The sequence below is a fragment of the Nyctereutes procyonoides genome, unplaced genomic scaffold (genome assembly GCF_905146905.1).
Source record: "Nyctereutes procyonoides isolate TBG_1078 unplaced genomic scaffold, NYPRO_anot_genome, whole genome shotgun sequence".
NCBI lineage: Eukaryota > Metazoa > Chordata > Mammalia > Carnivora > Canidae > Nyctereutes > Nyctereutes procyonoides.
In genome coordinates, this window is record NW_026575135.1 from 40,659,272 (window position 1) to 40,670,784 (window position 11,513).

Consider the following 11,513-nt stretch of genomic DNA (forward strand, 5'->3'; position numbering starts at 1 on the left):
TGCACCAGTAAAAAGACTAAGTAAAATGTCTCCTAAGTAAACAGGTATTATTTCCCTTTTTGTTATTGGCACCATTATCCCACACAATTTTTTTCTTTCTGCCTTCTTCTGTCAAGTTCCTGATTCCCGACCCCCTCCGCTCTTGTTTTCCATTCTTTCCTCTTCCTTATGTATCTGCATGATAAAATGGGTTAATATTTCTGATGGATTTTATAAGAATCAGTATTTGAGCATCTGAATGAATGCAGTCTTCCACAACAGTCACCTTAGGAAACTGTACAATATACTAATAACATGGTCATTATTTGCGGTCTTTTAAAAAAATCCATCTTTCACAGATACGCTTTACCATAAACACATTAAATTTTAGTCTTTGAAATACAGATGTGTTTCCTAGGTTAATAAACAGAAGTTTTCACCTATGTTATCTTTTAAGGACTTTAGATTATTCCTGAAACTCACAGTAAAAACAATGCTTGCTAGCACTGAAGATGTTAAAAAAAAATGTTCCACATCCTTTTAAAGTAGTCTGAAAAAGAATTTTCCATAGACTTTATTTTGATAGCATCATCACCCAAAGCTTTGGCCTCTCAAATTAAATGTGATATCTTAAAAATGCTTTTTTTAAAAAAATATTTTATTTATTGTTTGAGAGAAAGAGAGCACAAGTGAGAAGAGGGGCAGAAGGAGAGAGAGAATCCCAAGCAGACTCCATGCTGAGTACAGAGCCCAACATGGGTCTTGATCTCATGACCTGAGGTCATGACCTGAGCCAAAATCAAGAATCAGACTCTGAACTGACTGAGCCATGCAGGCATCGCGAAAGATACTTTTTATTTGAGTAAATAGTATAGAGTTTCTGTGTATGGCCCCTCTGCCCCATCTTTATACAGTTGTCCCTTTTATTATATTGAGTGGTGTGGTACGTTTGTAGTAATTAATGAGCCAGTACTGACACGTTATTGTAACTGAAGTCCATAGTTTACATTAAGGTTTATTTTTTATGTTGGATAGTTCTATGGGTTTTGACAAATGCATAATGCTATTTTTCCACCACTATAGCATCATAAGGAATAGTTTAATTGTCCTAAAAATCACACTCCTCTCCCTGGCCACCACTGATCTTATTACTGTTTCTATGATTTTACCTTGTCCAGATGTCAGGCAGTTGGAATTATACAGTATGTGGTCTTTTTAGACTGGTTTCTTTCACTTAGCAATAGGGATTTAAGACTCCGCTATGGTTTTGGTGGCTTGATAGCTCAGTTCTTTTATCACTGACTAATATCCCATTATATGAATTACCACAGTTTGTTTAGCCATTCAACCATTGAAGGGCACTTGCTTTCTTCCAGATTTTGATAAGTATGCATAAAGCTGCCTAACACTCATGTGCAGGTTTCTGTGTGGACAGAAGCCTTCAACTCAATTGAGTAAATACTTTGGGGTGTAAATGGATCGATCATGTGTTTACTTTTTGTAAGAAATTGTCAAACTTTCTTCCAGACTGGCTATACCATTTTGCATTCCCACTGGCAATGAATGAGAATTCCTGTTGCTTTATATCTCCATCAGCATTTGGTGGGGTCAATATTTTAGATTTTAGCCATTCTATTAAGTATGTAGTGGTATCTTCTTCTAAAGTGCAATTTCCCTCATGACATATATCATATGACATTTTCATACACTTATTTCCCATCTATATATCTTATTTGGTGAGATGTCTGTTTAGATCTTTTGCCCATTTTTAAATGGAGTGCTTTGTTTTTCTTACTATTGAGTTTTTAGGGTTCTTCGTCTATTTTAGATACAAGTCACTTATCAGATATGTGTTTTGCAAATATTTTCTCCCAGTCTGTACCTTGCCTTTCATTCTTTTAACAATGTCTTCCACAGAGCAGGAGTTTTTAATTTAAATAAAGTCCAAATATCATTTTTTTTCTTGTATTTTCTCATGGTTTTAGTGTCATATCTAAAAACTCATTGCCAAGCTAAAGGTCCCCTAGAAGTCCTGTGTTATCTTCTGGGAGTCTTATAGTTCTGCATTTTACATTCAGGATTATCATCCATTTTTAGTTGTTTTGTGTGTGTGTGTGTGTGACAAATATAAGGTCTGTGTCTATATTTATATTTTTGCATATGAATGCACAGTTGTCCCATTCCCATTTTTTGGGAAACCTATGCTTTTTTTTTAATTGCCCCCCCCCCCTTTTTTTGGACAAAGACCAGTTTACTGTATTTGAGCAGATCTGATGTTTTTTCTCTATTTTAAAAGTAACACTTATTAGATTTTAAAAATAGAATGAAATCAAAATAAGTAAAATATAAATGATCTATAAAGAGAGGGTATTCATTTGAATTTGGTAGAGGATTGAATAAAGTTGGTTTTGCTCCCTTGTTTCAGAAATCATTCCAAGCAACAAGAATAATGGCATACACAGACACAGATTTTAACTTTGATGACAGTAGGAGATTTTTTTTTTTTTACTCTAAATCACAGTATCCAAGAAAAAGATTGCCAATATACAGCTGGTTAAGTGAATATGCTAGGAGACACCTAGATTTTTCTATGTGGGGCTGTGAATCTGGAAACAGCTGGAATTCCCCAAAGCTGACATATCTCCTAGGAACAATGCCTTCTTTGGAATAACAGAAGTGGGTAATTGGGCTAGTGGCAGAGCTTCCCTGGAAGCTGTTTTATTTTATTTTATTTTATTTTATTTTATTTTATTTTATTTTATTTTATTTTATGTTTTTATTTATTTAGAAGCTATTTTATATACATGCACACACATACACTCCCACAACCCTGTGCAGTAGGCAACTCAGTATAAACCACAAAACAATTTCTCCTGTCTTGGAATGTTAGCCTCCCATGCATGACCTTCCTTTAATTTGCCCTCCCTGACACTGGTCAAAGTCCCCATCTTTCCTTAACTAATATGGGAAGGTAAATCAATTAAAGATTTGGGTCCCCAGTTTCCTTATCTGTGAAAAGAGAGAGTTGGACCAGATAATCTGCAATGCCCTTCCCAGAATTCTTTGATTTATAGCCTGGGTCCCATTCAAATCTCTCATTGTGGTAGAGTTGCCCCAAGAGAGGAAATCTTGTTCTCAAAATGACAATGAAATTCATTGAACATAAGTCCCAGGGGAAGGGGAAAATGGGCCAGACTTCTCTACAAGTATGTGGCATCTAGTCCTTGGAGAGAAAAGGAAACTGTCAGACTAAGCTTAAACTATTCCTCTTCCCTGATATAGTGTTAATTAAATCTGCTTAATCATTACTGCGACTTCTTAGAAGAGAGAATGCAGGTACAGAGAGCTCAGGAAGCAAGTAGCTTCTGGGAGAGTATGAGAAAAGCAAGGGCAGAATGGTGTCTGTAATTAAAGTGGAAACTCCTCCTCTTCATCGTCCTCCTTCTTTTTAAAAATGTTATGGAATCAAGCAATTGCTCCGAGACCTCGGAGAGTGGGCTGGAGCTCTGTCCAGTCACACAGTACCCCATCCCCAGTCCCTGGCGGGTACCCATGGTAACTGAGGCCCACTTTGAATACACACACACAGGTCCCTTGCAAAGGGAGACCATCCCATCCACTCCCATTTTCCTAACAGGTTTTCTAAATCTTCAATAAGTTTGTGTTAGCCGGGAATGAATGTCTGAATTTAGGCTTCAAAAATGTTCCTCTCTCCCACTCCCCCCGCCCCAATCTGTATAATTACTGTTTTTTTCCCGAAGCCTTTCAAAATACTATAATTAACAGATTGGCAGATAACCCATATAACTGCAGTTAAGGCAAATATAGTATGCAGCTGTCTTTGCATTAAGTGATTAAATCAAATAGCATAGTTTTGAAGTACATTTATAAAGCATAAATTTACCTCCTGGCAAAACTGTCTTAAGTAACACACCCTACACCATCTGTTCGCTCGGTATTAATACCATATTTCCCAGGACTGTAGCTCCGGAGAGCAGAGCTACCAGCTGTGCAGAACCAAGAGGTGCTGAGGGATCCTTCAGAATACTCAGCAACTTTTGGATCCTCTTAGGATGCTCACAGTGATTGTGCATTGGAACACACACCCCCGACACGCAGATAGTCACACATGCACACGTACACACATACACATACTACTTCAAGTTGCGATGACTGTATGCTCACTTTCCATGAACAAGACGATACACTGGTATGGCTTTAAATGTATTTGTTCACGTACTTATTTTTTCATTAAGTTATTCAACAATGATTGCTCCAATGCCTCTCTATGTGTTTAACTAGATGCGAGGTGGTAGGAACAGTGGTTAATGCTGATGGACCCTGCTCTCATGGAGCTTACGGCCTAGCACAGAAGTCTCGGTAACAGACTCACTAAAGTACAAGGGGATGGTTTTAAAACAGGCAGAAACCGCAAACTTAACTTCGTTCAGGGTCTGTAAAATCGAAGGCTGGAACTATTTTTGCAATTCAAGGATACATACAATAAGTGAAAATGGTTCAATCATCAAAAATTTATTCAGAACCTGCCATAAGCAGCGGTAGACTCTATGGCCAACACAGGAAAAGACATTTACAATCTGGTGAGGAAAACTGAAGCTGGTGGTAAAAAAAAAAGAAATGCTAGATTGGATGATTCAGGCTACAGTGTGGAGTTTCAGAGATAGTGCACAAGCACTGAGAAATGGGAAGCCTTGAGAAGGTTTTATGGAGCAGTGGTCATCAACCCGGGCTGCACATTCAAATCTTCAGGGAGTCTTTTGAAAGATACTCCATGGCAGGTCCCATCCCAGATTGATTAGATTAGAAAATCTCAGGGAATGGGGTTTGGATATGGCTCTCTTGTTTTTACGTTTTTGGGGTAGTCTTAATAAGACTTGGGGGTACAAAGCTAGAGCTGATAAAGTCATAATCCACAGTTAAGAGGAACTGTATGTGTCATCCAGGCCAATATTTTCATGCCATAAATGAAAACACAGAGGTGCAGAGATGCTAAATGAATTCCCTGTGGTCTCACAGCTAACTCAAGGCAGATATTAAACCACTGTCCAGGTTTTCCAGTTTCCAAACTGGGGATCTTTTGATTCTATACCATTTCCAGATTTTCAGCATATAGCCGGAATCAAAGCCAATCACAAAAAGTCAACTTTTTTCATCAAAGTAGTCACAATGGGAGCATTCTGGGTAGGAAAGCAAAGGGCAAAAATGTAATTAATCAGTCGGAAATAAAATATCAGATATTATTATTTTCTGAAGGAAAGTGAAAGTAGACTCTTAAATTTTGTGGTTTTACTTGAAACACCAGAAGGCCAGCATGTAAGCTCATCTTTTATTGCTGTTACGTGCTAGTTTCGTTAGAGGTAGCAATTATTTAAACGTTAGGGGGACTTGGCATTATACAAAATCTTATCTCCCCCAGAATTCATTCCTCTCATGTAACCTGTAATGCTTCTGTATCAGACAGAAACACAGTTTTCTATGGTTGTTGTTGGATCTAAAAAAATAAAAAGTTTCCCTTCATTTAAGTCTGAATAACATAGAGCTGCCAGACTGGACTGCAAGATTCAGGCTGCAAAAGAAGGTATTCTGAGTTTTGTTTTACATCAATATTTATTACTGTATCAGCAGCTACATTGGATGTGCTTATAATTTATTAGTAGACTTTATCTGGCGGCAGAAACAGATTCCATAATTCTCGTGAATCACATATCCTCCAGGCACTTTTTTAATCCAACTTTTGTTTACTGTCACTTGTACTGAACATTTTGCATTGCAATTCATAAAGAAGTAGTTCACAGAAAACTAGTATCTGGCCTACCCCAATATTTTCCATTTTATTAGTCAATGGGAGTTGGCTTTTAACTACCCAGCTTATAATTTATAACCGGAACAGACAATTTAATCATTTTAGGATGTGTTCAAGCACAGCTCAAAGTTTTAACAAGGCTGCTCCCTTTATTTCAGAGCCCCTCCCTGTCAAGAAGGCTCTTGTATTTTAACAAAGAAAACAGTCCTTCTTTTCAGTTTTTCCTTGAGTTGGAAGGTATATGGAAACACTTTATGAGAAACATAAAGTGGGAAGTAAAGTAAATCTCCAAAACGGAAAACAAACAAACAAACAAACTGGGGGGGGGGGGCGTCTTTTGAGGTCATATAAAATTAAGTGAAAAGATGGCACAATTATTTTGACAGCAGATGGGATCTCTAAGCCATTAATTAAGACACTAGCCATTAAAAACACAAGGACTCGAGTTTCTATACATTTACTGATTCTTTTCTGGTATTTTGAGATTTGACTATAGGGTATTATTTTTAAATGTCATCTTGTAGCTTTAAAAAATGTGAGGAAGCACCTTAAAATGATCGCCCCTAAGGGGACAAGAGTAAAAACCACTGCATGCCAGATTTTCATTTTACATAACTCAAAACCATTTGCCCCATGGACAAAAGACCATTCATTTTGAGAAATAGGTGATACAGTGAAACATGCCTCTGTTGGGCCAACTGATAAATTGGGCAGTTCAGTGTCCTAGGCAACAGAATGGTATGGTATCATCAGCTGATGGAGTAAAGGGGTGGAGGGACCGACGAAGAATGGACCGATGGATAGATAGATGGTAAGCCAATATGATATTCATGTAGACAAATTGCAGCTGATATTAGCCAGACCATGTCCTGTTGAACAGAAAAAAAGCGAGAACTGAGAGAATGGCAAACTGGCAGATGGATTATACTCTCAGTGATGACAGAAGAGGGGCACCTGGGTGGCTCAATGGTTGAGTGTCTGCCTGTGGCTCAGGTCATGATCCTGGGGTCCTGGGATCGAGTTCTGCATCAGGCTCCCTGTGAGGAGCCTGCTTTTCCCTCTCCCTGTGTCTTTGCCTCTCTCTGTGTGTCTCATGAATAAAAACATAAAATCTTTAAAAAAAATAATGACAGTAGAAATAACTCAAGGAACATTCTGAATTCTGACAGGAGCTTTGTCTCCTTCTCCTTTATATCCTCAGCATCTATCACAGTTCCCCTCATTCAGTAGGACTTCCATTATATTGGATAAATGGAGGTAAAAGAAAAGGTATAAGAAAGTATTCTTTGATACAAATGCTATCAAATCGCACTTCAATCTATAAGAATGGGGTTTTTCCATTCGAGTTCAATCTTAATATCACAGAAGGAAAACTAGAATCTAAGTAAGTACTTCAAGATGTTATTCTGAAGCAGCCCGGAAGAGGCCTTGAGAAGGGAAAACTATATTGGAGACAAGGCCGTAGAATGGTTGCCATGTGCCAGCAGTAGGAACAAGGTGGCTAGTGAAGACCTGGATGTGCTGTCTGTAGCTGTGTAGGTTCTGGGCAAAACTTCCATGGCCTCAGTTTCTTATTATATGAAATAGAGAGTTAAATGGATTTATCTCTTAGATCCTTACATTTTCACAACCTTATGTTCCATCGTTGAAATCTCTTATCTCACTCCTTGGAAATAAAGGTGAATAACTATTTTCTCTTTTGGGGAAGGAAGGCAGAGCACAGAAATATTGGGCATCATATAATTTTCCAGTTAGTTTTGATTTGAAAAGTTTTCCTTGCTTTTCAAATATCATTTTATTATATGAAACTCTGAAATGCTATGCCTACATAGGATTTGGTAAAAGCAACACCTTGAAAAAATTGTATTTGAGGCCAAAAAATTTACTTCAAAAGAAACATCTCTAAAAAACATTTATGAATTTTGGTATAAATTTGCAACTACATAAAGCAAGTGCCAAAACCTTTTGTATTCTTTCCTCATTAATACAAATCATTCAGTAATCAATATTTTGCATTGGGCTACATGAGAAAGCCTCATGTTTTATTGTAGTAAGCTTTCAAATTGGGGGTTTCCATTGTCTTAATCAAGAATCTGATGAAGCACACACTTCATCCCCAGATCTGGTGGTCTGCAATTTCCAAAAGCAGGTCATACTCTCACTACAGCCATTGATTTCTTTCTATTTTTTTAAGATTTTATTTATTTATTCATGAAAGACAGAGAGAGAGAGAGAGAGAGAGAGAGAGAGAGAGAGAGAGAGGCAGAGGGTCCATGCAGGGAGCCTGACATGAGACTCAATCCCGGGTCTCCCGGATCACACTCTGTGCTGAAGGTGATGCTAAACCGCTGAGCCACCTGGGCTGCCCTAGATTTCTTTCTAGATAGTGACACAGATGTACATAGAAAGGAGTATTGGACACCTGTACCTGAATATTTGTTTTGACTGGGTAGGAGGCTGGCAACAAAAGATAGTAGAAAATGACAACCATTAAGTTGATATTCAGAGAGGAAATGAGAAATAAGAAGTACCAAAACATGAAGCATGGTAAGCAAACATGGTTTATCCCAATGTAGAAAAGGTTTGAGGAGGATTAGAATTTAAGTGAAATCTGCTTAACCCAACACCGGGAGGAGGCCTAAAGGAAGAGATAAGCTTGAGGTAACAGGGCTCTGGAAGACTCCCAAGGTCAGGCTGAAATGTGGTGCCCTCAGCTTGCAGTGGGCCCCCGACAGATCAGCATTCCGAAGCAATGATATTGACACACAGAAGTAGAGAATGGCGCACTCCATCTTAGCAAGGAAAATCCACCGATGGGCTTATAGGACTGTGGCCCATGGATCATTGAGCTGGGAGTGTGCCAGATGCACTCAGATAAATTGGGATCCTCTGAATAAAGACCCGATAAAGCAGGTCTGCTTATCTCCTATTGATTCTGTTAGTATTCTTAATCACAGCTAGTATTTATCACAGATTTTTATCTGTGCTTTCCCGAGAAAGAAACTGAAAAGGAAAAGATAAAATGGCCTTTCCCAAAACAGCTGGTATGTTACAGGGCAAGGGTTTGAAATTGTGATATTAATGTGATTCTTTTTGTGTCTTTATATGTAGTATGTGTTCTTATCCCATTTGCCTTTTTTTCCAATAATTTTTTAAGACCCATGTTGACAGCATTTAGAGCCACACTTGTAATGATCCCAGTGTTTTTGCCTGAAAGAGAACCTTGATAAAACTGTTTAGAAGGTGAAATTCCTCAGTTTCAGGAGTTGAGTGTGATCGTGATGGCAGTAGACACGAGTCTGTTCATCTCCAGGGGGTTTAAAACTCAGTGGGACTGATCAACGGGCCATTTCTTAACATTGTTGATTAGGAAACAATTTGCAACTTACACAGAAGTTGCAAGAATGCCCCAGATTTAGCTTCCCAGATTTACATAGTGTTTGTAATTTGTCCTACTTGCTCTCTATCTGTCTCTATAAACATTATTCTTTATCTCAGACTTTTATTTATTTAAAGATCGTATTTATTTATTCATGAGAGATACACACACACAGGCAGAGACACAGGCAGAGAAAGAAGCAGGCTCCATACGGGACTCCATGTGGGACTTGATCCCAGGACTCTAGGATCACACCCTGAGCTGAAGGCAGATGCTTAACCGCTGAGCCACCCAGGGCTCCCTGTCTCAGACTTTTGCCTATATCTTGGCCCTTTCTTCCTAAATACTTTGGTGTATATTTCCTAGGAAAAAGAGTTTTTCCTTACATCTTAACAATATAATTCTCAACTTGTGTAATTTCATGTGAACACTGGATTTTTATATTAGCTACCATCTCTATTTCAATTTCATCAATTTATCTACCCAGCATGTTCTCTACAGCATGTTTTTCCTCCAGTGCAGGAACCAGTTGAGGATCATATACTGTAGTTATTTATCATGATCCTTTAGTCTCCTTTCATTTGGAACAACTCTCCAGATTTTTTATGACTGACATTTTTAAAGAATGCAGCCAATGGCCATTTTTAAAGCCTATTCTTCTACCTGGAAGTAGTTTTCTCAGAGCTTCCTTTTGCTGAACCTTGAAAGGGTACTTACAGATATGGGAGTCCTTTAGCCTTTCAGATCAATCAGGGAATAGAGTGAGGCCACAAATGACAATGCCAGAGACACTAGGATGTGCAGAGGGACTTTTCTGAACAAAATATATTTTTTATGGAAGGAGAATAGAGAATGGTAGGGCAGAGCTTGAAAATGTAAGCCTTTTGTGGGAAGGCAACTCTGGAGAAGCTACTGATGCAGAAAGAAGCTGAAAGAGAGGAATGCCACTTCCCGTGAGGCCACATCCCATGGATAGGAGAGGTTTGGGAATTCTGGGCAAAATGACTCGTAAACATTAACAACAGAATTGAGGAAATCAAAGTAAGGAAATAATATAGTACTTCAATCCCACCGTGTAAAATCTTAAGAATGAGGCTATAAGTAGTATAAATCTCTTAAATAGATGGCTCATGTGAGTAGATAAAACTGACACACAGAGATATATATACCACAATATCCACTAATTTTTAACAGCTTTATGGAAGTGTAATTGACATCCAAATAACTGCATATACTTGGTGTGTACAGTTTGACTGGTTTGAACATATGCATATTTGTGAAATCACCAGCATGACCAAGGTAATAAATCTATCCCCTCCCAATGTTGCCTCTTGCCCATTTGGTTTTTGTTGTAATGGTGGCTGTTTGTGGTAAGAACACAACTGGAGATCTACCCCCTAAACAAACTTTAAGAGTACCTTGTGATTGTTAGCTGTAGGCACTGTGCTGTCCCTCAGAGCTCTAGAACTTACTCGTTTTGCAGAACTGAAACATCATACCTGTTGAACACCTCCCCATTTGCCCCTACCCTGCAGCCCTTAGTAACCACCATCACTTACTTGTTACAAAAAATATTTATTTATTTTAGAGGTGGGGGAGGGGCAGAGAGAGACTCCCCAGGCAGACTCCCCACTGAATGTGGAGGCTGACACAGGCCTAGATCTCAGGACACTGAGATCATGACCTGAGCTAAAAATCAAGAGTCAGCTGCCTAACAGACTGAGCCACCCGGCACTCCACCATCACTTATTTTAAATAAGTATTGAACAACCAATAGGGATTTAGACGAAAAGTTAGCAAGTAGATGGGAAAAAATAGGAAAACCTTTATAAAAGAATTAACTTATGGGCAGCCCAGGTGGCTCAGCAGTTTAGCGCTGCCTTCAGCCAAGGGTGTGATCCTGGAAACCCAGGATCGAGTTCCGCATCGGGCTCCCTGCATGGAACCTGCTTCTCCCTCTGCCTGCTTTTCCCTCTACTTGTGTCTCTGCCTATCTCTCTCTCCATGTCTCTCATTTAAATAAATGAAATACTCTTTAAAAAAAAATAACTTATAGGGATCCCTGGGTGGCGCAGCTGTTTGGCGTCTGCCTTTGGCCCAGGGTGCGATCCTGGAGACCCGGGATCGAGTCCCACGTCGGGCTCCCGGTGCATGGAGCCTGCTTCTCCCTCTGCCTGTGTCTCTGCCTCTCTCTCTCTGTATGACTATCGAAAAAAAAATTAAAAAAAAATAACTTATAGATATGCTAAAGTGAAAGCCTCACCCACCAAATCAGGATGAGTCTGCCCATCCAAGTTTCTGTAGGAGGTTGAGAGAGCTGACAAACTCTAT